The sequence below is a fragment of the Nannobrachium achirus genome, assembly GCF_963921795.1.
Source record: "Nannobrachium achirus genome assembly, chromosome: 17".
Lineage (NCBI taxonomy): Eukaryota > Metazoa > Chordata > Actinopteri > Myctophiformes > Myctophidae > Nannobrachium > Nannobrachium achirus.
The window spans coordinates 16045540-16069140 of record NC_137824.1 but is presented as its reverse complement, the minus strand read 5'-3'; the positions used below and the strand labels follow the sequence as shown (position 1 = coordinate 16069140).

Genomic DNA, 23601 nt, shown 5'->3' with positions numbered 1-23601 from the left:
CGTCTTTTATTCAACTTCCCCCCCGCTCTCTCTCTCCCCCACTCCCTCTCTCTCCCCGTCTCTTTGCGTTCACCCTTTCCTTCTTTCTGGCCTGACCCTCGCGGTGAATCGGTGAGAGAGACGCTAAATCACCGGCGCCGTTTCTGTTGCAATACAAAAAAGAATACCGGTCAGTTCTCTGGCCGCGTCACGTCTCGTTGAGGCCCTGTGTGATTTACGAGTTCCCGGTTCCCGGCTTGTGGGATGGGAACCGGCGGGAGGCTGGTTGCCAGGCACAGATTGACAACCCATGTCTCAGTTTTCATCTGAGGTTCTTACAAACAGTTGACAGTTGAAAAATCAAGCATGTTTGCTTGCACGTGTCCTGGCTTTGGCTCTCCCCATCGCAATAGCAAACAGTCAGTTCATCATCAAGCGGGTTTGCGTGCGCGTCTCCCTGCCAGAGGGGCCTTTCGTTCGTTCGTTGTGGCTTTTGGAAGTTGCATATTTACGGCGCTAAATCATTCTGCGGCGTTTCCCGCGGAGCGGGGAGCCAAGCGATGCCATGACAAACCTCTTATCTCCAAGTCTCCCACAGTGTTAATGTCTAATTTGTCTTCTTTTTTTAACCCGTTTAGACCGGAGCGCAAGTCTGCTATTTTTGAAAAATCATGAACATTTGTGCAAGTCTTCGAATATTTTTGACCCGATACTTTAAATGTCTTCCAAATCCTTCTCCTAAATCAGTGGTTCTCAAACTTTTTCATGTCAAGGACCCCCAAAATTACATGTATTTTGCCGCGGACCCCATCTCAAAATAATATGTCCAGGGACCACCCAGAAGCAAATATTTGAGTTGCAAATGTTCGCTTTTAAAAAGATATATCCACAACTTTCCAACGTCGCATCGTGCATTGCGCAGAAGGAGTGCGGCAGTTCCGGTGCTGCAGTTGATCTACAAGCTCACAACGGGTTGCATCTGCGACGCGACGTGAGCTTGTATGTCTGTCGTTCTCCGGAAGTGTCCCACAAATAATTCTACAGTAAACTCTCACAGAAACAGGTGGATACAAATACTTTTTTCAAAAATAGCAGATCTACAAGCTCGCAGCGCGGCACTCGGTGCCGCGCTGTGAGCTTGTATATCTGCTATTTTTCAACAGTTAAAGCAGTCAATAATTCTAGGCCTAAATGGGTTAAAGATGCTGGGAAATAAACCGTGCTGCTATGCTGAGAGCACAGAAAAATATTGCTGATGTTCCAATTGGACAGCAGTTTATTCTGCCCAGACCTGGCTGAGGTTACAGCTGACCTCCGTGCACTGGGAGGCCACGGTGAGCTATAGGCTCTCTTACGGTCTGGTCCGCTGCTCCGGGCCCAGATTCCGTCATCCTCCACAAATCAAAGTGAAGAGCTCTTTATTCCTCCTTTATGGACATCTGTAAGAGCGGCGCTGCCCAAAACTTGGATCGGGACCAGTTTTTGGGTCGAGGACCTGTCTACTACACACGTACTCTATATCAGTAGTTCTCAACCTTTTCAGGCCGCGACCCCTAAAATAATCATATTTGAACTGGGGACCCCCCCCCCACCCTAATGAGCACTAAGAGTTGAGGCATTACATTTTGTATAACACGGTTCTATTGTGAAAATAGCCGATCTACATGCTCACAACGCCTCGCAACGCAATGTAATAAAAATAGCAAAAAATTGCTGATATACAAGCTCAATGTTCTCCAAATCCCCTGAAAATCTAATCTCTTGCCAATGGCTGGACGTGTGAAGTTTTTAAATGGCACATCTGCTACGTACACTCAATTTCAACACGTTTTCCTGCTGGCATTTTTACCATTGAGCTGACAGAGCCTGCTTGATATGGGGATAAATTGGATATTGACCCATCAGGTCAAAATCCGGCATCTACCATAATTGTTGGACTATAAGCCACACCTGAATATAAGCCGCACCAGCTACATTTTGAACGAAAAACAAATGTGTACATGTACAGGCCGCACTTGACTATAAACCGCAGCGCAGGGTTCCAAGGTTCCTGCTTCCTGCTAGAGCACCCCTGGTGGCCGTTAGCTGTAAAAATCTATAGATTAGCCGCATCGTTGTATAAGCCGCAGGGTTCAAAACATGGGAAAAAAGTTGAGACTTATCCACGAGTTTCCAACGCCCCATAGTGCATTGCGCAAACGCCTGCATCGAGGTTCCGCCGCCGATTTACAAGCTCACAACGGGTTGCATCTGCGACGCGACGTGAGCTTGTATGTCTGCTGTTAAACCCGGAAGTTTGGTCCTGATAGTCTCCAGTAAACCCCCGGGGAAACTTGTGGATAGTCCGGCAATTACGGGGTAAATGTAAAAATAAAAGAGCAGGGCGAGACAAAATTACATTTTATTCATTTAAAAAAAAAGTTACATAATGCCACTTTAAAATGAATTAAATAATCAAGAGAAAAGTGAAAATAGCCGAAAGTTTGAAAGAGGTTAATTCATAATGTATGAATTCCCTTCCTGGAAATGTAGTTGCTAAATGAGGGGGTGAAAAGGCAAAATGTTGTCTTTGAATAAGTTCCAAGTACAGTATGTATCTTTTGGGTCTTTTGGGAGATGAAAAGTTCTGGGATCTCCTGCTGTGAGACACACTGATGCCCCCTCCCTCCCTCTATGCAGAGCACAGCAGTGTGGGATGTGGGAACGGAGCCATGCTGTTGGCTCTCAGTCAGTCATACCAGGGAGCACGGTCAGCATTCTTCCTCACATTCCCCATCATTAAGACCAGTGGGGGACAAAGTACCCCAGTACATAGTGTACCACTGTCGCCAGATTTTGCGACCCCCCACATGAGTTTCGGGGGGTCCCCAGATGACAGTAAACATGACAATTTAAGGACTTGGTGGTCCCATAGTTTTGTACCTTTTCTGGTTTTCATGTGTCTAGGAGCCGGTTGACAGTATTAGTGCAGTACAATGCATGTCAACCTGTCCCTTCTTATTTTGTAACAAAATAAAAAAAAAGGAAAAACAGGAAATTACATCATTACACAAAAAAGGGTAAAAAAGAGTTTGAGGGTTCACCCCCAAAATGACTTTTTTTCTATTGATTACTCACCTCATGGAGACTTGAGTTCAATACGTTTGTATTTGTATTCACATTTCTAAGACAAACCTATATTGAGTTCACAAATATTACTGAGTCTCCATGGCGTGAGCAATCAATAGACAAAACATCTTTTTGGGGATGAACTACTCCTTTAAAGCCAATATGATTGCCGGTATTTCGGGGGGTCACGACCTGAAAAGGTTGAGAACCACTGGCCTAGGGCACCTATAGGGCTACAACATGAGCACTAAACATCTGCCGTTTCAAAAAAGAAAAACAAGAAAACAGGTCTCGCTGAAAGACAGCGAGGGGCCATTCCTCGTAGTTATGGCAGCAGGATGTAAAAAAAAAAAAAGGTTGTTTGCAGGCAACCACATTACTCATTGTTTATACGACTTCCCCTGAGTTGTTTAGCTGTGCTGCAGCGATGATGGACAATGCCCCACCGAGCCCCACACCCTCCTCACCCTGCGCTGACCTTGGCTCTGGGACTGGGTACTAGACCTCCCCCTGCCCTGCCTGGGGGCATGGAAGTCGCCCCTGTGCCCGCAGCCCCCGCGGCTCACAGCCAGCCCTGGCACACAACCACCACACGCCAACCTTGGGCTGGGACACAGCGAGCTCCTAATGACACCAGAAATATACCAAACCTGGGGCCAGAAACACACCACTTCTTTCTTTTTAAGCCATCTGGACCGCGAACGCATCATTACGCGTTATTTTATGCTTTAGCTATTGAAAAATAGCAGATCTACAAGCTCACAGCGCGGCACCGAGTGCCGCGCTGCGAGCTTATAGATCTGTTATTTTTGAAAAAAATAGTGAGAATTTGTGAAAGTCTTTGAATATTTTCACCCGATTCTACAAGTGTCTTCTAAATCCTTCTAAGGTTTTTGGAAAAACCTATGTTTCTATGTCAGTCAGTGGTGCTCAAACGTTTTTATGTCAAGGGCCCCCCAAAATGATATGTATTTGGCCACGGACCCCCATCTCAAAATATTTAGTTCCAGGGACCCCCCCAGAAGCAAAATTTGAGTTACAAATGTTCACTTTAAAAATACACGTATCCAAAGATGTGCACACATTTTTACGACTTTTCAAAAATAGCAGATCTACAAGCTCGCTTTTTCAATAGCTAAAGCATTATTCCAGGCCTAAATGAATTAATTAGCAGAGGAGCGTGACCCAACTCCTATAGCGATGGGCAGACATCACTGTTGGCAGACTGTGACGCTCGCTCTGCCAACAGTCACACACACACACACACACACACACACACACACACACACACACACACACACACACACACACACACACACACACACACACACACACACACACACACACACACACACACACACACACACACACACACACACACACACACACACACACACACACACACACAGAAACAGACCTTCGTTAGTGCAGAAAGTCATAACGACTCTCCTACACTACATGAGCTCTCACTTTAGTGTCCTTTTAAAACAAAAGGACAATAAAGACACCAACGTCTCTAATGACTGCTGCTTTTTACTCAGGCACAACAAGGACTACTAGAATGTACGCTAAAGTACCATGTTGCCTGCTTATGTCAAGTACTGTAGAGTTTTCACTGTATAGATGGCAATGCTCATTATTATAGCGACTTTTGATAAACTGTACATACGTACAATATATTATGCATAAACCGGGTGATATCAGTCTCATATCCACTATACATAATTATACTAGTAAGACGCCTCAGGGCGACAAGCGACCTTGCCCTAAAGGGGGAGGTCGCGCCATGTCTTTGCCATCCGGCCAGTGATGTATATCGGACCAGTTACCCATATATGGAGACCCCTGGTACGCATATATTGAGGTCCATGTACTCTATATGGAGATATGCTGTGAGAGCCCAAACATGCTTACTCAGTTATTCGTTATGTGAAAGTCTTATGATGTCTAATGTCTATGACATCTGACATCATACCATTTTATGCCCATACATGGAGATCCCCGTCTGTAGAACCAGCCACACAGATATGGGCTGTCTAGGCCATCTGTCTTGGCCATATATGGATTCAGTTAGTGTGGTATGTGGCCGATGTGGCATCCATATATGGGCATTCTGATATGAAGTCCTGTTAGATATGGGCTTAAAGTGTTAGTTCAGCTATTTTTGACATAAAGCTGTGTGAAATACTTGCCATTAAAAAAGTGGTTACAAATGTATTAATTCATTACCAGAGTCCCGTGGTCAGAGTTCTGGTCAGTTTCTAATGAATATTAAGTAGTTCCAATGGGGTGAGGGCCATTTGGCGTGGCCCAATCATTGAAAATAGATTAATCCACTAAACTAGCGTAATTTGTATTGTTGGCCTATTTCTACCATATAGAGCGAGGTTTCGTTCTGATCAGCTGACTGCAAAGCACCTTGTTTTGAGGAAATATGTTGCAGCGGCGTAGTGATACTGGACACAAAAGAATAGTACCATGTGACAGAGGGGTCAAAGTTGAACGAAAGTTGGTCTATTTGGTAGAAATAGGTCAACAATACAAATGACACTAGTTTTGTGGATTCATCTATTTTTAATGATTGGGCCATGAGCCCCTGCCAAATCACCGGAACTACTTTATATTCATCTAGAACTGACCAGAACTCTGACCACGGGGCTCTGGTAATGAATTAATACATGTGTAACCACTATTTTAATGGCAAGTATTTCACACAGCTTTATGTTAAAAATAGCTGAACTAACACTTTAATATTGTAAGTACAGTACCTACATGTATCTATTAATAATACATTACGCTGACCCAGTTTGGTCCAAACACAGATGGCTAGGGCAGACTTTTTTACATTACATTTGTATTCGTCTTAGTTGCAGCTCTAGATCGTCAATCTATCTGTATCATTGTACATCAGAAACACTGTGCATTGAAAGAAGAGGTGGGGAAACAAATAAATGTCTTTCACCGAGACATTTATAGGTTTATACAGTGGGTTACAAGATGTTCCAACAAGGTTAACCCATACAGAACGGGTACACTATATTGTGTATTATTATTTTATGCTCTAACTATTACAAAATAGCAGATCTACAAGCTCACAGCGCGGCACCGAGTGCCGCGCTGCGAGCTTGTAGATCTGCTATTTTTGAAAAATCGTGAAAATTTGAATTTTGACCCGATTCTATAAGTGTCTTTTGAATCCTTCTAAGATTTTTTGAAAAACCTATGTTTCTATGTCAGCAATCTGGCCAGCCATCGTCAAAGAAAAGATCCTTTCCAGTCTGTTCTTGAGGGACTACTATGTCAGTGGTTCTCAAACCTTTTCATGTGAAGGACCCCCAAAATGATATGTATTTGGCCACGGATCCCCCATCTCAAAATATTTAGTTCCAGGGACCACCCAGAAGCAAAATTTGAGTTACAAACGTTCGCTTTGAAAATGCATATGTTCAAAGATGTGCACACATTTCCACGACCTTTTCAAAAAATAGCAGATCTACAAGCTCGCAGCGCGGCACTCGGTGCCGCGCTGTGAGCTTGTATATCTGCTATTTTTCACTGGTTAAAGCATTCAATAATTCTAGGCCTAAATGGGTTTAAGAGTAGTGTCTCACTTCAGATCTGAGACGAGAGCTTTATCATAAAGTACAGTTACAGGCACACACATGCTCCTCCTGACCATGCAAATGTCATTGGGCTAATCAGCTTTGCCTTGAAAAGGATACAGGATATTGGAACCAAAACCAGACTCCCACATGATTCTGCATTAACTTTGAAATATTATTCAAGAGAGCTGTGGATTTATTGCCCTCTATTTCCCCTCCTCGCCTGCCTCTGTTCCCCCACGCGCTTTTCTGCATCGCTGTTCGGGAGCACACACTGTACGGTGTGTGTGTGCAAACTGTGTCTCTCACACGCACACAAACCCACACACGCACGCACACACACACAGTGAGACAATTCACTGATGCATGAGGAAACACAGACACACTCGCATGCACAAGGAAACACACCACAGATGGAAGCACGCACACGCACGCGCGCGCACGCACGCACACGCACACACGCACACACACAATATATATTTACATCACTTGTGGGGACATTACATAGACTTCCATTCATTGTTGTGCAAGTCCTGTGGCCTTACCCTAACCTCTATCCATAAACCTAACCGTTGTGGGGACCTACTATTTTGTCCCCACACTGTCAGAGGTCCCCTGCAAGTGACTGTGTGAACATGTGTTTAGTCCCCATAAGTATAGCTAGACACACACCCACACCCACACCCACACACACACACACACACACACAGGAATACACCACAGATGCAAGCATGCACGCGTGCGCACACACACATACACAAACACAGAAATACACCACAGATGCAAAAATGCACGCACGCACACAGAAATACACCACAGATGCGAGCATGTACACACACACACAGGAATACACCACTGATGCATGCACACCACATGACACACACAAGCATGAGGAAACGCTCCACACGCACACGCGCACCCACACAAAATGGTTTTATTAGAGACTCTTTCTGGCACGGCTAAAGCGAGGTAAAAAGCGAGAATGTCGTCGACCTCAATAGTGTGACTCCCCCTTTTCCATTTACCCTGGTGCACCCTCATGCACCCTCATGCACCCTGGTGCACCCGCATGCACCCTCATGCACCCTGGTGCACCCTGGTGCAATGCTGATCCCACAGCTCTTGCACCAGCACCTTTTGTTCTGCCCAGCAGGACTTCAGGGCTTCCGCTCCCGGCCGAGAGTTTTCTCTAAAAGCCTGATGGGGATGGACAGCCGGGATGACCTTGACTTCACCCTCTCCTACAGACTGTGGCCAGGCAGCACAGCACAGCACAGCACAGCACAGCACAGCACAGCACAGCACAGCACAGCCTGCCGCCTGACAGGGACCCGCTCCCCCCTCCTTTGAATGTAAAAACTCCGGCCGCACATTTACACATTTACAACTAATGTTCAATAAACGCCGGGCCATTTACCTCCCAGCTGACCTTTTACACTGCAGCACTGCTCCCCGGGTGCACCCACGCACACGCACGCATGCATTGCACACACACCTGCATGTGCGCGCACACATGCACACAAGACATGAGCTGCTATACAGTATACACATCACCCTGCTCTTTCAGCCTTAGAAAATACACACATAAAATGACCTCTTATGCTCCACATTATTAAAGCCGCACGACACTACAGTATATCTATATTTTCAAAATAGAATATCGTCGTTGTTGGGTGGAAACCTTGTATGCCCAAAATGTATGTCCTTTTTTGTTATGATTTAAAATAGTGAAAATAGCAGATCTACAAGCACACAACGCCTGTTGTGTAGATCTGCTATTTTCACTACTTTTGTGCGACACTTTTTTATGATGTAGGCGGGCTTTGATTTACAAAAAAAGGTTGCAAGGTCTCTCTTAGTGACAACATAATATATTTGAAAACACATTTTTACATTTGGCTCATAACATAAGTCTCCGCACAAAATTGCAGCAGACTTCTTGTACTTGTACAAGGAATGACAAATAAACCCTTCTGATTCGTCTGAGTATCGAAACATCAATTTGGGCCTTTTTATGAGTTTGGTTTTATGTGTGAAATATACTGTGTATTATTTCTGTTCTCGGCATACACACAGAGAAACTGGCTATCACATTATATTGCTCGTATCAAAGACGGTTCTCATGAAACCAGACCGCCGGCATCTCAAATATAAAAGAGAAGCTGAGAATTTGTTTAAGGAGCCATTCACAACAAGCACTATAACTACAGTACAATGATAACTATAACTATTGTCTTCATTATAGTCGTGGTGTGGACTTGAGTGGAATGAGTTTTAATACTACATCTTTAATAGTTATAGGGCTTGGTGTGAAGTTGTGAACGACCCTTAAGACTACACAGTAAATGTTAGGTTAGCTTGTGTACAAATGGAATCAAATGGACCCAAGGGTCCGTTTGGTTCCACAAATGGATACAAGAACACTAAGGTCGTTACAGTGTGGGGATGTGAGAGAAGGGTAATAAGGGATCCCAAAATTTTGCCCAGCACAGCAAAATCTGTGAGTCTTAATTCAACCGTGGGAGAGAGAATGAACCCTTACCCCGGGCCAGGGGTCATCACCATGCTGGCTTATGGTGGACAATTTTGTGAGAATTCCATTATTGCCACAGATATACAAAATGAGTAATATTACCTGAATGACCATAACAGGTCTGTAACTCAAATGGACCCGTACAGGTCCATTTGTACACTATCAGAGTTAAGGGGGGTCCTTGCAAATGGAACATTTGAGAACCAATGTAGTACTAGTTGGACTCCTATGCCATAGTGTCGTAGTAAATAAGTATGAATGAAATCATAATGGTGTACAAAAAACGTCTAGAATTTGCCACGGACAAGACCAAGTCTGTGCCACGGACACAGTGTCCGTGTACGGACATGTTGATGACCCCTGCGCCCTGAAAACGTCATATCACTATTATTGTGGTGAATTGATCCCAGTGCATGACGGAGGACGATATCACGATAAATTAAATCTCCACGATACGATTATCGTGAGTGTTTTTTATCACGTTAAGCGATAATATCGCTTATCATCCCATCCCTAGCCCTGGGCTGATTTTTCCAGTTCAGTTTAATAACTACAGCAGATAAAAACATGGCAGGCTAGTAAGCAAAGCAGCTGCTGCTAATCAAATAAATAATTGGGTGTATTAAAGTTTTAGGTGAGCCCAGAGCTGTGGGTGTCTCTGTCAATGTGCAAGCATAGAGACAGTCAAAGAGTATTGGCACAATGACACACCTACTACACACCAAATATTCAATGGTTCTCAAAGGGAGACCCTCAGGTACATCCTGGAGGGGGTTCAGGAGCTAAACCAGTCAGCATCAAGATCTGTTTAACCACTTTAAATCTATACATCGGCCATTTGAAAATAGCCGATCTGCAAGCTCACAGCACGTTGTGAGCCTGTTGATCTGCTATTCTCAAAGAATCTTGAAAAATGTACATTAAGAACACACATCTTGAATATGGGGGTACACTGGCACTAAATATTTTCAGATGGGGGTCCATGGCCAAATATACATATACATATTAATTTTGGAGTTGTGAGAACCACTGGCGTACAGCACAGCAGGCATGTGCACACATAGACATCAAATGGGGCTTGAGCACCTGCCCTTTTCTGTATAAAGTGCCCTCTCCAGACCATGAATGCAGTTTTTACTATGGTGAAAGAAATGCAAATGCCCTCTTTACATGCCATACCTGAAGGCAGCATTCAAGAGAATCGCCTTGTCCAAACTCTCCTGAACTTGAATGCAGCATCTTATGTTGAAAGAATTGCCCTCTCTGTGTAGAAATTCATGTTGTTATGCCACATCTCCAGTATTGACTTGATTATGCCTAGTACAGTGTGGTATCAAGCACCGAAAATAGCAGACCTCCAAGCAGAGCAATGCGTTGTGAGCTTGGAGGTTTGCGATTTTCGATATTTTCTCCAAAAGGCCCTTTTAGAAATGTCAGCCCCTGCCTCTCTAACATTCTCTGTAGGTCCCTGCAACACAGAATACTGTCAGGTCAGCCTGCCTTGTTTTTAAAGTGCTGTAGTTTTAAACCTTAGCTTGAAAACAAAACTAAGCCCAGGGTTTCATGCCCCTTTAATTAACACATTGGATTTTTTTTACTGTGTGGAACCTTCTTCTCTGGTGCCCATATGTGCTCGGAGGCTCTTAGTGGGAGTATGTGGGCTAATTAACTAATCTAGGCCTAGAATTATTCAATGCTTTAACTGCTTGTAGATCTGCTATTTTTGAAAAATAGTTATATATATTTTTTTTAAAGTGAACATTTGTAACTCAGATATTTGCTTCTGGGGGGTCCCAGGAACAACATATTTTGAGACAGTGGTCGGCTGACAAATACATGTAATCTTGGAGGTCCTTGACATGAAAAGGTTTGAGAACCACCTATTTAGAAGAAGGATTTAGAAGACATTTTTAGAATCGGGTCGAAAATATTCAAAGACTTTGCACAAAATAAATGTGCGCGATTTTTTCAAAAATAGTAGATCTACAAGCTCGCAGCGCGGCACTCGGTGCCGCGCTGTGAGCTTGTATATCTGCTATTTTTCCAATAGATAAAGCATAAAACAATGGTTAAAGCGGTTCAAATCTAACGTTCCCGGTCTAACTGGCTTAAGTGGCGGTGGTGGTCACCGCATTACGGCCCTCTTCTTGGCAGTATGAAACGCTTCTCCCGGGAGACTTGAGTGCTGAAAGCAAGCGTTGGCTCGTCCTCAAAACAAAGATCGCTGAACAAACGCCGCCTCACTCATATTCAGATGGCAAGTGTCCATCCTTCTCTCTGATACGTGAGCTCCATGTTGCCACTCCATATCTCAGGAGGCAGGGACCGTGTTGTTGTTTAGTTTTTTAGTTTTTCTTAGACTTCACTCACATCAAGGCTTCCTACTCATGTTCAAGGGACACACATTGGCTTTCAAAGCAGAAGGGAATGAAAATGATCAGGGCGATTTTAGGTGTGACTGGACGGATAAGAGTTCCTTTCGTACCACACTGTACATTCTAATTACATAACAAAAATCAAACCTCGGTTCGAAGTGAAGCGGTGAATTTTTATTCTGTGTGTTCTAGAGCTATGAAATCTGTGTTCTAGATCTATACATTCTGTGTTCTAGATCTATACTACTTCTATGTGCTTTAGTTCTATATTTTTTTATGAATTCTGAATGAATGAATGATTTTGTTTGGAGGGCCAAATTGTCATGTGAAGCTTGACCAATCCTCAATTCTGCACGGGACACACAAAGCCACTCCTTGGAAGCGGCTTTCACCGCTTCAAAAAAAGATTTGCAGAGCTGGGTTGATACAGTTACAGCTCTCTATCCATCCATCCATCTATCCATGTATAAATATAAAGTATATTCTACTAGACATGTGCCCGGTGGGTATGCACAGTATATGAGGATTAAATGTAGGAGTCTCAGAAGTAATGTTGGAGAACCCAGACAGGTGCCCGTTGGGCAGAACAGTCACCATTGATGTCCAGTTGTGCAATACTTGTCTGTGATGTAAGCATTGTTTCAGCTTGCGGCTGTTACCATGGTGGTGACACTGTTTAGTATCAGTGATGTCAGCATGCTCATCTCCAAATTTGGGCATTGTTTCAGCAAGTGGCTGTTACCATGGTGGTGACACTGGGTAGTATCAGTGATGTCAGCATGCAGACAGACGGTCAGACGGACAGACATTCTGTGAATTAATAGTTATTACATAATATCATCTGTCGGGTGTAACCAAAGCAGTTACTCAGGATTCAAATAGCAAAAGTAGCAGATCTACAACTACAATCAACTACTTTTGATGATCAAGTAGGGCGTAGCAACGATAACACTGTATATCTTTATTTTATAATTGTCACGTTTTGTGACATTATTGTTTGTCTTGGGTTGCGTCACAGACATGACGTGCAGAGTCGTGAAAATAATTACAGTATGTACTTACATACAACCCACTTTTTTTTTCTTTCAGGTTCACGGTACCACTCGCGTTCACAATGTCAACGGGTGTGAATTGTCACGTTTCATGCCTGTATATGGATACCACTTGGATACCACTATACATGTCACAGAATATACATACATATACATATATACACACACGTGCACACCCACTCACACGCGCAGCATGCATAAACCATCATATTTTAGGCACATCAAGACTCGCAGCCTCTCATATCCAGTCGGTATAGAGTCAGCAGGTCACGTTCCACTTTACGATAACACTTTAATCCCATTTAATTCTGTAATCGCTGATAGTAAATGGCCCTGAACAGCCGGGGTGGGTGCCAGGGATTTATCAAGTTGCCAGCTATCCTGGGTTTTACATCAAACGGTGGTGGGGGGGCCCTCAGCGGCGTCCCCCCACCCCCAACCCCCTCCACCCCCCCAGCCTGGGGACAATGAGCCGACATTAGGATCAGCCCATGCCGCTCTTATCATCGCCGATATTAGCTCACTTTCTCTCCTTTTCTTCGCCGCTATCTCCAGGTAGGACCGGAGAGGGCGAGCGAGACGGAGGCAGGGGAGGCCCGCACGGCACGCGCCCGTCTCGCGTTATTAAGCCATTTAGATCGAGAACATATTATTACAAATTTTATTTTTTGCTTTAACTGTTGCCACGCTGCGAGCTTGTAGATCTACTATTTTATTAAAATCATTACAATTTGTAAGTCTTTGAATATTTTGACGCGATTCTATTAAATAATGTCTCCTAAATTCTAACAGGTTTCTGAAAAACCTATGTTTCTATGTCAGTGGTGATGGTCAAGGACCCCCAAAATTATACGTATTTGGCCAACGACCCCAATCTCAGAATATTTAGTTCCAGGGACCCCCAGAAGCAACATTTGAGTTACAAATGTTCGCTGTAAAAATACATATACGTATTCAAATATTTGCAAAAATGTTCACGACTTTTCAAAAATAGCAGATCTACAAGCTCACAGCGCGGCACTCGGTGCCGCACTGTGAGCTTGTATATCTGCTATTTTTCAAAAGTATACAATAAATCCAGGTCTTAATGGCTTAAGCGATAGAATCAAAGTAATCAAGGAGCTTTTGAATGTGCGTGAGGGGGGCTTGATACTGCAATACCTTCTTTTTAAAAAAATATTATTGCCTTTTGAAAATTATAGACCTCCGAGGTTGGCTGAGCAGCTACTGTAGGTCCCCCCGCACTTCATTTTTAATTATTATTTCCTGGGAGTTTGTTAGGACTTTCTAGCACTGCGAGTGTCTTAGTGTTTGGGGATGTTATATAAACAGTATATCATTTCTATCATCCCTCCCTCCGCTACACTACAGCATCACCCGCATCTCTTTTATGTTCCTCCACTGTATCTTACTCATCGTTGCTTAGGCGCCCTTCTCTCCATCAGATAGCAGCTATCTAGCCTCTGCTCCCTGTCTCCCACTCCCTCCCATCTCCCATGGCCATATTAAGCCAGTTAGGCCCGGGAATTGTTTAATGCTTTAACTATTGAAAAATAGCAGATATACAAGCTCACAGCGCGGCACCGAGTGCCGCGCTGTGAGCTTGTAGATCTGCAATTTTTGAAAAAAACGTGAAAATCAGGGCAAAATGGTGTAGATTTTGAAAGTGAATATTTGTAAATCATATCTTTCTCTCCCGGGGTCATCTGGAACAAAATATTTTGAGGTGGGGGTCCGCGGGTCAAATACATATAATTCTAGGGGTCCTCCTTGACATGAACAGGTTTGAGAACCATAGGAACACAAGTTTTTCAAAAACCTTAGAAGGATTTGGAAGACATCTGTACAATCGGGTCCAAAATATTCAAAAGCATGATTTTTCCAAAAAAAATACTCGTGCTGTGAACTTGTATATCTGCTATTTTTCAATAGTTAAAGCATAAAATAATTGTTAAAGGAGTAGTTCACCCCCAAAATGACTTTTTTTCTATTGATTACTCACGCCATGGAGACTTGAGTTCAATAATATCTTTTTCGTATTTGTTGCATTCCTAAGACAACAATCTGATTACAATAAATGTACCCCCATAATGATTCCAGATGGGGACCCAAATGCTCCCGGTCTAAATGGGTTAAAATATCTGCCACTTGGAATGTTAGTTCTCCCCCATCCCCCATTTCAACTATAATCCATAACAAAAGACAAAAAAAGAAAAAGACTTCCCGGGTTTTCGCTAGCACATTGGGCTGCGAATCCTCCTCCATCCATTCCCAGTTCTCTCTCTCTCTCCCTCTCTCTCTCTCTCTCTCCCTCTCTCTCCGTCTCTCTCTCTCTCCGGAGCTTGAAAAGAGGGATAAGGAAGGGTTCCAATTCTCCGTGGGAAGGCAATATGGCCACCCTCCATGCATCTACAGGCAGCTCCAGTGTTGTTGCAATAACCCCCCAGATGCAGCAGGCTCTCCCTGCCTCTTCTCATTCGCTCTTTGTTTTATCGCCTCTTCTCTAGATATTTTTGTTGAAAAGTGCCTGGGTTTGGCGGTTTGGCGCGGGCGGCTCCAGTCTTTGAACAGCTTGCGTGCCCTGGGCCGCTCCCAGGTGTCATTCATTCAGTCTGTCTCTCTTTGCACTGGAGATGAGCTCTCGCTCTCCATGCCGGTGGTGGGCTGTAGCGAAGTACGTTTACTGGAGTAGCCTACTGTATTCATTTATTTATTTGAGTATCTGCCCTTTACTTGAGTACTTAACTCATTTAATGCCACCCTTTCACCACTAGAGGGGGCCAAGTGTGCCACAGACAATCCCATAGAGATATGCTGGTATATGCAGAAGCCCTGCAGCCATGACTTGCCTAAACACTTTCCTTTGTGCATGTACAGGAAGAGGATGAAGTTAGCTTGAAGTTAGCTATTGGCTACCAAGCATTTTAAAAGCCTTATTTTCGTCAACTTAGCCATGATTAAACCTTGCACACCTCATGCATGGGAAAAAAACAGAGAAGAATGAGCTCTAAAAAATCCAATGCAATCCTGGATTGCATTGTTGTGGGTTTGTGCAGTTTGTTCACAGCTTTCAAACAAAAAAATCCGATTGGAAATCCGTTCAGGCATTCTTGAGATAATAGCCATTATGTTTAACACTGTTGTGAGCTTGGAGGTCTGCTACCTGAGTTGTATGGGGGTTGTATGGGGGTTAAACATGCAAAATCGCGATTGAAATCATGTTCACTAGTTTTGATGGGGTCCAAAAAAAAAATTCAAAAAAACAATTTCAAACATTTTTTTTTTTTTTTTTTTTTTTTTTTTAATCACGTGTATACACGTGATTGGCACTGTGGGATGCGCTAATATATCACGTGTATACACGTGATTGGCACAGAATGAGTTAAATTCTTTGGATATTTGTAAAGTTCGCTCAATTTCAAAGACATAATATTGCACTTTTGACTCAGCCAAGTTCTAGGGAGAGGGAAAAAAGTATATTTTTATGAATTAACCGCTTAAGCCCAATTCTAGCTATATTCCGGTATACAGAATCTACAAGATCACAAGATGCAACACCTTGCGAGCATGTAGATCGGCTATTTTCGAAGGATTTCGAAGATTTCATAATTCACAATTAGATTAATTATTACTAATTTAGATTTGCAAAGTAACTAGTAAATAAAGCTGTCAAAGTATAAAGAGATGGAATTGGAAACACCCCATTTTTTATTTTTATTTTTTTAAATGGGGTGCCATGATTTTTTTCTCACATGATGATCAGGTATTATGATTATACTAGGAGGAAGATTTTTCTTCTCCAAAAGAATGGTACAGAAAGTGTTAAAATTATGTTTTTATGTGGCCACACCCACCAGTTCATTAAGTATGCCTGGTTGTCAGGTGGGTGGTGACCCAGCTGAAGTTAGCCATGCCCACATCTGTTGGGTATATAGTAAAAGGGGAGGGGATGATTTTATGATGTCATTAACTCAGTGTTTTTCAATTGGGCCTTTTGACTCAGAGGCTTTCAGCTTTCAGGAAGAAACCAAAAATACCCTGGGAAGGCAAACTTGCACATTATAAGCCCACCTGGCGGTCTATTATGTTAACTCCATAGACACGTACAAAACAAAAAAAGTACAAAACTATGGCACCACCTCTTTAACTCATTGCATGCCAGGCCCGATAGTCCCGAGATTATTTCAATGTCTTTCCCTGCCAGGCCCGATAGTCCCGAGAATTTCCGCCATTTTGAAAAAAAAAAAAAAAAAAAAAAAATCAAAAAAATTTTTTTTTTCAATTTTTTTTTTGGACCCCAAAAAATGTAGTAGGCATGATAGAAATCGCGAAATTGCATGTTTAACCCAAGCCCCCAGAACCCAGGGCTAGATTTGAAGCAACCCCGATGGTGGCCAAAGTTGGAACTGCAGCCTAAACGCGCATTTTGGCCCCGCCCCCTCCACTCCAGACAGGAGAGGGGAGCAGCGTGACGTCATTTTGGAACCACGGTGGTTCCAATTCCCCCAGAATGCACCTGGATTTAGCTACATGCTAGCACGTAGCCGTTGCTTCAAAACGCCACTGAGCACTTGCATTGAAATGATAGTGGGGGCGGGGCTCGTCCGCTCTCTATTTTATATATACTCTATGGTTTAACCCCCATAGCAACCCCATCTATCAAACATGGCAGCCATCTTTGTTTACATTTTAGGAAAACATAATGGCTTGCATCTCATGAATGCCTGAACGGATTTCCATTCGGATTTTTTTGTTTGAAAGCTGTGAGCAATGTGGACACACGTGGTGCATTATCTAGGCATGGGTGTGCATGATCCGTGCACTATGAATTACATGGAAGTCTATGGAGACAAATGGCAGGTGGGAGTACGGAGGTATGTTAAAATGGCGGCCAATGTGTTAATTTGTTGGATACTTGTGACATTCACTTCACCGAAAAATAATATTCTGTGACTAGTTGAAAGGTTAAGGAAAAAACACTGATTTAGCTGTCAGTGTCTGGAGGATTTATGTACAGTATGCATTTTCTCTGGCAGTGAATGAGTCAAGTAGGCTACAGTACTTGAGTAAAGGCATTTAGTTGCTTTCCTCCACTGGTTTTTGCCCGTGTGAGAGCACAGACTCTCACAGCAGACCCAGGGGGCTTTCCTGTACTAGAGAGCCAGGCAGGCAGGCAGGAGTACAGTGCACACAATATATATGGGTCTGTGTGCAATCGCATAGATGGATCAGATTAGACACACACACACACAGTACACATATGTTTCGGACGCACGCACACATGCACTTAAATATACGTGCAGTCGTGCACGCACACGTAAGCACATAAACAGTGACACAGACACGCAGCTCGGTCAAGAGTTATTAATGCTTGTGGTAAAATACAGTAAAGACTGACATACAGTATATACCAAAAACTGCTGACAGTCAATCACGGTCACTCACAGCGCCGGTTGTCCGCTAACGCTGCAGTAGCAGTGCTGCCGCCGCTTGCTTTATTGTTTTCTTTAACCCGTTTACACCGAGAACGCATTATTTATTACGCATTACTTTAACCATTATTTTATGCTTTAGCTATATGAAAAATAGCAGATATACCAGCTCACAGTAGTGACAGCTTGGCACTGAGTGCAGCGTTGCGAGCTTGTAGATCTGCTATTTTTGAAAGATCGTGAACATTAGTGCAGGTCTTTGAATATTTTTGTCAGAATTCTATAATTGTCTTCTAAAGTTTTGAAAAACGCATGCTTCTGCGTCAGTGGTTCTCAAACTTTTTCAAGTCAACCCCCATCTCAAAATATCATGTTATCAGGGAGCGCCCCAGAAGCACATATTTGAGTTACAAATGTTCGCTTTAAAACAAGATATATTCAAAGATGTGCACAAATCTCGTTGAATTTTGAAAAATAGCAGATATACAAGCTTGCAGCGTGGCACTCGGTGCCGCGCTGTGATACAGTAGTTAAAGTAAAAAACAATTCCAGATATTAATGGCTTAAATACACGGCCATAACAATTGATGCTTCCGTGAAGTGGATCCGGGTGGACGGTGATTCAGGAGTAGCCGAGGCTGGCAGAGAGAGAGAGAGAGAGAGAGAGAGAGAGAGAGAGAGAGAGAGAGAGAGAGAGAGAGAGAGAGAGGCGCCCCGTTTATGTTGTACGGGGAAGGGATAGCCATTGGATAATTTATCTGCAGTGCAGTGTATTGATGGAAAAGTCCTGTGGGTGATAAATCCACGGCGGTTGTTATAGCACAAAATGATAATAGCCTGGGCGCACGCACGCATCGCACGCATTCTCTCCACCAGCATTAAACAAAACAAAAATATTACGCCATCCCCACTCTGCTCTCCTAACAAACATAACACTCTGGTCTGATTATCAAAGCGGGGTAGGGTATTATTAGCAACATGGGTAACACTTAGCCTTTAGTATGCAGATGAGATGCTCTTACTGTACTGTAGCTAGTGGGTTACGTCATGGCATAAACACGCCAGATAAAGGCAACGTTGAACCGGCTGAACTCAGCGTTATGATGTTCACTTACAGTACAGTGTTTTATTCATTCAGAAGGAGCATTCTTTTCTGCCGCTCGGGTCTGTTTAGTCTTGACTACAATGGCACACTTGACAATACTGCTGCTTTTCTGACCGCTTTCCAAAGCATCTGGTGGTTTGTTTAAGGCATTTAGACCGGGAAACTAGATTTGAACCGATTTAGCCATTATTTAATGCTTTATCTATTGAAAAATAGCAGATATTCAAGCTCACAGCGCGGCACCGAGTTTAGAAAAGTCTTGAATCTTGAATCTTTCTGAAGAATAAATGTTTCTATGTCAGTTTTTCTCCCAAAATGATATGTATTTGGCCACGGATCCCCCCCCCCCCCCCCCCCATCTCAAAATATTTAGTTTCAGTGACCCCCAGAAGCAAAGTTTCAGTAATGTTCGCTTTTAAAAATACACATATTCAAAGATTTGCACACATTTTCATGACTTTTCAAAAAATAGCATTTCTAACAAGCTTGCAGCGCAGCACTCGGTGCCACACTGTGAGCTTGTAGATCTGCTATTTATCAATAGCTAGAAGTCTAAATGGGTTAATGTCTGAGGAGGCAATTGGATCCCATTCATTTCAGTAATGGGAAAATGGATTTCCTTCAGGATCACTAAAGTGTCTGTCTGTCACTGTCTGTCAGTCTATCAGTCTGTCCGTCTGTCTGTCTGGATCTACCCTTCTACTCATCTTTCTGTCTGGTTTATGTACAGTACATACATAGTATTGGCATGCATTGCCACGTGTATATAGTCCTATTCAGAAGGTTATATTGAACGTTATTGAGCTTTGGGGTTGCAGGCAGGGGGTGAACTCACTAGTCAAGGTTAGCAGGTTAGTGGCAGGTGAGGCATGTCATTAGATTCAAGGTTAGCAGTAGCAGGTGAGGCCTGTCATTAGAGTGAGTGATTGATTGATTGATTGAATATTGATTGATTGATTGAATATTTTGTGTACAGTAGTAACATTTGAGATGCCTCACGGCACAGATACAGTTAGAACATCCTGCCCAACAGAAACATCCCCAATAAGGCCTTTTACAGTCTCGGTTACGTCAGAAGTCCTTGGCACTGAATTTACAGACATATCCAACAATAATAAAATAACATTCGTTGCATTTACAAAAAAAAGAAAATACACTATAATCGGCGCAGGGAGAAAGTGGGGGTAGGTGTAAGGTAAAAAAAGGGGGGGGGGGGGGGGTGGTCTCACTTCTTGCCTGTCTTATGGGAGAAGTGATGACTATTTAGAGAAAAAATAACGCACATCCTCCTGTCTTCGGTGCTGAGCTATAACTGACAGTGCAGTAATACTAAGTACAAAACAAGGTAGCCCGCACTCACTTTTAGTTGCTCCAATTTTTATTTAGCAAGCAGCAAATAAAATAGACGTTTCGACCGTGAGGTCTTCTTCAGTACTGAAGAAGACCTCACGGTCGAAACGTCTATTTTATTTGCTGCTTGCTAAATAAAATGGTCGAAACGTCTATTTTATTTGCTGCTTGCTAAATAAAAATTGGAGCAACTAAAAGTGAGTGCGGGCTACCTTGTTTTGTAAGTGATGACTATAACTTCTCTGGCCTCCTGAAAGGTGAATTTTCAGGTCATTTTGGGGGTCTTTCACATGAAACTGACATAGTAGTCTCTCAAGAACAGACTAACTGAGCTCCAGTTAAAAGGACCTTTTCTTTGACGATGGCAAGTCAGATTGCTGACATAGAAACATAGGTTTTTCAAAAAACCTTAGATTTCAAAAGACTGACACTGATGTCACATGTGACATCAGTCATTCCTCCTGGCGCTGTTGCGTTCGCATGCGCTTCTGGTCTCTGTGTGGCCTTGGTAGGGGCTGACTAGGGGCTGAATATATGATCACCATATATGTAAAAGTCCATATATGGGTATTCCCAAGAATCCCGTTTATGCTCATTTATGGAGATCCAGGACGATATACGGTACATCACTGGCCAGAAGGCCAAGACATGGCCCATATCTGTGTGGCTGTTCAGATATGTTATATTTGCACGTCACCGTCGTGCGATGAAATATAACACCGGGCACAAAGTACATGCACACGCTTCTATATAATTCCTTTAATCTGAAAAGTAATCCTGCCAACAGAATAATCACCAAGAAGAAAATAATCCCTATTAGGATAGCCGTCAATCTATTCCATTGCCAATCTATTCCACTTGCTACAATAAACAACTCATCATCAACAGCCCTTTGAATACGCTCCAACACAGTCTACAAACCCCCACCTAAAGCTTTCACTTCAAAGCCGTCTGTCTGTTATTCATAAGAACGATATGCTAACAATGTATTACGTTCCCATATCGCAAACAACTCATTTTCTCCGTGTTACTATTGTGATCATTTTGTTTTCGCAATCGTTACCAATTTACAGTCATCACTGTCCTGTCCAACACCTGGGAACATGATGACGTGGAGATTGATTCATTTTTTTTATGGTTATTGTTCAGACAACACAACGCTACATGAAGGCAACGTGGGACAATACAATAAACCAAGGGTCTTCAACAGGGGGTCCGGGACCCCTAGGGGGTCCTCAGAGTTACTACAGGGGGCCACCAAATCCTTGTGTGATAGGATAGTTATTTTCAGTTAAAAACTTTGAACCCTCGCATCCCTAATCTGAGGAAAACTTTAGCCAAAAATAGCAGATCTACAAGCTAGATCGGCTATTTTAAGCAAAGAAGTTTGGTGTAGAGGTCAAAAAGAGCAGACCAAGTACAGAATGAAAGGTCAAGTTAACTACGTATTGACAATTGAAATGCCTAAATGTCTGAAAAAACATTAACACAAATCCAACATAGACTGATGACAGTGCTGTCAAACAAGTTGATGAAAATCTGCATTTTTACAATATGTAGAGGGGGTCCCTGCTTCATCTCTCTCTCAGTTAAGTGGTCCTTGGCCTGAAAACGTTGAAGACTGTGGAATAAAGTATTCAATCAAACCAGAATGTTCTCTGTGAATAAATGAGAAGTGTTGCTAGGCAGGAGCGATGGGCAAGATCTACAGGATTGTGTGAAAGAAATGTGTGGGGGGAAAATCACAGAACAAATTAATCTCTTAGCTATCGCACTGTTGAAGATAAATCTATGGCCAGCAGTTCCCAATCTGTGCCAAGTATATCACGTTAGTTCCATTGATCCAGCCCGAACAAAATTGATTATTCGATTGATCATTAAAACTCATTTGATGCCCACGGCGTGCCAACTCGTCAAACTCTTTGATGTCTCCCTGTGCCCTCGACGCGTTTGACGCGTTGTACAGTAAGCTACAGTAAGCTGTAGCTTACTGTACGAGGCACCCGCCTGTGAAGAGAAACACTCCATTTCCCGAAATGCAACCGTTGCTCCTCGTCCTCAGCCTGTGGCATGAGATTCACAAAAGTGCATTTATCTTCTAATCTAACTTTTAAATCACGTTCATGTTTAAAACGAGCCCTTCTCTACCGGCCGTTACAAAAGCACTGATGGCCGCGATTGTTATTTTTCTGTTCTGAGTGAAAGAAAGTACTATAGCGGAAACTTTCAAGACATACTCAGATTACATTTACTCTGATTACTTTTACCCTGGAGCGCCAAAACAAGGTAAAATGAGGGGTTTCCATGGCAACCACCGATTAAATCTTGAATATTCCTGGGCACCCGATGTGTTTTAAAATAAACATTCTATGATGCATGTGGCCCACCCATCTGACCACCTACAGTACGTGTCACGCTTCGTGCCGCGTTGTGAGCTTGTAGATCGGCTATTTTCCCTACATTTGAAACAGGGCTTAAAGGGATAAGAAACCCCGCCTCTAATTTGTTTTATGGGAATTCAGAACATGAAAAGATTTCTAAAATGTAGGCGTGGTTATCTGCCGTTGTGGGGGGAGGGGGCGGAGTAATGCGTGTTCTATCAGAGAGACAGAGCGAAGCTGTCAGCAGTGGGCACTGGGCAGTTGCTGTTTCCATTTCGGAAACATTTTTTAAAACCAGCCATTGGAGGTGTAAAAAGTATAAAGATTCGGCAACTCCATGTTATATAACCAATTATAATGTGCAAGTATTTTACAAACAAGCCGTCTGAGCTTTTATCCATGGACATAACTTTCTCCAGCTCTGGACTGTTTTACACGAAACCGGAGAGGGACGGACGCTAGGCTAACGCTGATAGCTATTTTCTGTATGTGTGTAGTGTAGCCTGTGTGTGTGTGTGTGTATGTGTGTGTGTCGTGACAGTGCGCGCGCACACACAACGTCCACACGAAAAGTAGCAGATCTACAAGCTCACAACGCGTCGCTTTCGAGACGCGTTGTGAGCTTGTAGATCGGTTATGTAGACGAGCTGCCGTAGTAGCAGCAGCTTCTCATGTAAACACGTT

At 43.1% G+C, this 23601-nt stretch overlaps 1 protein-coding gene across 2 annotated transcripts in view; it reads right to left on the bottom strand.

The window, feature by feature from the left end:
• gria3b (glutamate receptor, ionotropic, AMPA 3b) overlaps window positions 1-23601 on the bottom strand; it is a gene marked incomplete at both ends in the record, with an annotated part of 253229 nt that overhangs the window by 87456 nt on the left and 142172 nt on the right. The window lies entirely within an intron of this gene.